Here is a 4,202-nt window from a genome sequence, read left to right as displayed (position 1 = left end):
TATCTGTCTTCGGTTATCATTCGTTGGTTCACGGGATGATCGAGCGATGAGCGAATTGGGTTTAACGCCATGTTGAACTGTACTTTGAAAATAGGTACTGCATGTCACAACAGCTCCACTAGCGTCTGGAGCAAGCACACCAATATCAGAACATTACCCAGTATGTATATACAGTGCTTGCTCACCCGTGCGGATCCATGTTGTAACTCTGGTCTTCGGCCTTCGGCCTTTGGGATCTGGGATTTTGAGTTTCCGTGTTGATACCTTAGTCGGCTAGCACTAAAAATACCGGCATATGTTGGACCAGTACAAGCAGCCATACACACACACGTGCATGCACGTCGCTATATGTTAGACATGTTAGATCAGTAATCGTTAACCCCCATTTCACCTCACCTCACCTCACCTCACCTCACCTCACCTCACCACCAGTATTTCTAAATAATGCTCGTCCGCCTTACGGAGATTCTGGGGCAGAATAGATCCCCATGCAGTATCTAATGCTAGTGGGCATTCCGGAACAGAATAGGCCCCCATCATCTATTGATAATACTAATTTAGGGCCCTTTTAAATTTACGGTGGATTTGGCAGTTGTACACGGGACCAGCCTCCAAGTGTTCAGGAAACACACACTAACTCTCCCCATAGGCGAGTGTGTCAGTCGTTGATATCAGCACGAACCACGATTAGAGTAGAACACCCCCCAACACACACACACACACACACACACACACACACACACACACACAGAGAGATATGGGTAGTTTAGTGTTGACCGCGGAGTTAAACATTAGCCAACTTAACCACTTAACGATAGTACGCACGTCAAGGATTATCGATCAACAATGATTTAGATGCCTGGCCAAGTGTTAGTCTTACTTCAACAACACTTTCAGGCCTTCAATAGTTATCCAGTGTTTACAGATGGTATACATTATTGACAAAGAAGGGCGACATTGCAGGGTAGCAGCCGGTTGTTTGGAAAATAGAACACGAACATTGTACTTAAAATCATCCCTGTGCATAGTTGATTACGAATCCTACAAAATGCCCGTTTTAAGGAATTGTATGTTTGTTTAACGTCGCACTCAGCAGTACTCCAGCTTTTCGACGGCGGTCTTAGATAATCAAGTCTGGACCAGACAATATAGTACTTGTTATCATGAGCATCGATCTACGCAGTTATACGATATACGATGATATGCATCAACCAAGTCAGCGAGCCTGACCACCCGATCCCGTTAGTCGCCTTTTACGACAAGCCTGCCTAAAGGAGGCATGTATGTACATGGTTCAATTTATTCTAAAAGTAAGGATGTAGAATTGGTTATTTGTTTTGTGTTTTGTGTGGACAGAAAATTGCCACGATTTGCATGTAGTCTCTACATCCCCGCGTGACCAGCGTGACAGTTTTAAGATGTAGAGTGTTTGCCACCTCGTCGTAGCGTTCGTCGGGTAAACATAAACAAAAAACACCGCACTATGTCCCTAAAATTAGAACAGTGATGCTGTTCTTCATCTCCTACATCCGAGGCTCATGTATTGATCCATAATGCCTTCATGTCAGGAATATTGAGTAGCATTAGGATGCGGCCGCACTAACATTCCCTGGACCCTGAAGCTGAGGGTGGGGCCGCACTAACATCCCCTGGACCATGAAGCTGAGGATGGGGCCGCACTAACATCCCCTGGACCCTGAAGCTGAGGGTGGGGTCGCACTAACATCCCCTGGACTATGAAGCTGAGGGTGGGGCCGCACTAACAGCTTCTGGACTGAGTAGCTGACGGCCGGGCCTCACTAACATAACCTGGGCCATGAAGCTGAGGGTGGGGCCGCACTAACATTCCCTAGACTATGAAGCTGAGGTTTGGGCCGCACTAACATTCACCTGGACTGAATAGCTGAGGGTGGGGCCGCACTAACATTCCCTAGACTATGAAGCTGAGGGTGGGGCCGCACTATCACCCGCTGGTCTGAGAAGCTGTGGGTTGGGCTGTACTAACATCCTCTGGACTGAGTAGCTGAGGGTGGGGCCGCACTAACATCACCTGGACTGAGTAGCTGAGGGTGGGACCGCACTAACATCACCTGGACTGAGTAGCTGAGGGTGGGACCGCACTTACATCACCTGGACTGAGTAGCTGAGGGTGGGGCCGAACTAACATCCTCTGGGCTGAGGGTGGGGCCGCACTAACATCCCCTGGAATGAGTAGCTGAGGGTAGGGCCGAACTAACATCCTCTGGACTGAGTAGCTGAGGGTGGGGCCGCACTAACATTCCCTACACTATGAAGCTAAGGGTGGGGCCGCACTAACATCCTCTGGACTGACTAGCTGAGGGTGGGGCCGCACTAACATCCTCTGGGCCTTGAAGCTGAGGGTGGGGCCGCAATAATATCACCTGGAGTGAGGAGCTGAGGGTGGGGCCGCACTATCACCCGCTGGTCTGAGTAGCTGAGGGTGGGGCCGCACTAACATCACCTGGACTGAGTAGCTGAGGGTGGGACCGCACTAACATCCCCTGGACTGAGTAGCTGAGGGTAGGGCCGAACTAACATCCTCTGGACTGAGTAGCTGAGGGTGGGGCCGCACTAACATTCCCTACACTATGAAGCTAAGGGTGGGGCCGCACTAACATCCTCTGGACTGAGTAGCTGAGGGTGGGGCCGCACTAACATCACCTGGAGTGAGGAGCTGAGGGTGGGGCCGCACTATCACCCGCTGGTCTGAGTAGCTGAGGGTGGGGCCGCACTAACATCACCTGGACTGAGTAGCTGAGGGTGGGACCGCACTAACATCCCCTGGACTGAGTAGCTGAGGGTGGGACCGCACTTACATCACCTGGACTGAGTAGCTGAGGGTGGGGCCGCACTAACATCCTCTGGACTGAGTAGCTGAGGGTGGGGCCGCACTAACATCACCTGGACTGAATAGCTGAGGGTGGGGCCGCACTAACATTCCCTAGACTATGAAGCTGAGGGTGGGGCCGCACTATCAACCGCTGGTCTGAGAAGCTGTGGGTTGGGCTGTACTAACATCCTCTGGACTGAGTAGCTGAGGGTGGGGCCGCACTAACATCACCTGGACTGAGTAGCTGAGGGTGGGACCGCACTAACATCACCTGGACTGAGTAGCTGAGGGTGGGACCGCACTTACATCACCTGGACTGAGTAGCTGAGGGTGGGGCCGAACTAACATCCTCTGGGCTGAGGGTGGGGCCGCACTAACATACCCTGGAATGAGTAGCTGAGGGTAGGGCCGAACTAACATCCTCTGGACTGAGTAGCTGAGGGTGGGGCCGCACTAACATTCCCTAGACTATGAAGCTAAGCGTGGGGCCGCACTAACATCCTCTGGACTGACTAGCTGAGGGTGGGGCCGCACTAACATCCTCTGGGCCTTGAAGCTGAGGGTGGGGCCGCAATAATATCACCTGGAGTGAGGAGCTGAGGGTGGGGCCGCACTTTCACCAGCTGGTCTGAGTAGCTGAGGGTGGGGCCGCACTAACATCACCTGGACTGAGCAGCTGAGGGTGGGACCGCACTAACATCCCCTGGACTGAGTAGCTGAGGGTAGGGCCGAACTAACATCCTCTGGACTGAGTAGCTGAGGGTGGGGCCGCACTAACATTCCCTAGACTATGAAGCTAAGGGTGGGGCCGCACTAACATCCTCTGGACTGAGTAGCTGAGGGTGGGGCCGCACTAACATCACCTGGAGTGAGGAGCTGAGGGTGGGGCCGCACTATCACCCGCTGGTCTGAGTAGCTGAGGGTGGGGCCGCACTAACATCACCTGGACTGAGTAGCTGAGGGTGGGACCGCACTAACATCCCCTGGACTGAGTAGCTGAGGGTGGGACCGCACTTACATCACCTGGACTGAGTAGCTGAGGGTGGGGCCGCACTAACATCCTCTGGACTGAGTAGCTGAGGGTGGGGCCGCACTAACATCACCTGGAGTGAGGAGCTGAGGGTGGGGCCGCACTAACATCACCTGGACTGAGGAGTTAAGGGGGGGGCCGCACTAACATCCCCTGGACTGAGTAGCTGAGGGTGGGGCCGCACTAACATCACCTGGACCGAGGAGTTAAGGGTGGGGCCGCACTAACATCACCTGGACTGAGTAGCTGAGGGTGGGGCCGAACTAACATCCTCTGGACTGAGTAGCTGAGGGTGGGGCCGCAGTAACATTCCCTAGACTG

This window comes from Haliotis rufescens, unplaced genomic scaffold, assembly GCF_023055435.1.
Source record: "Haliotis rufescens isolate VD_foot unplaced genomic scaffold, xgHalRufe1.0.p SCAF_4, whole genome shotgun sequence".
NCBI lineage: Eukaryota > Metazoa > Mollusca > Gastropoda > Lepetellida > Haliotidae > Haliotis > Haliotis rufescens.
This window is presented reverse-complemented; position numbering follows the sequence as displayed.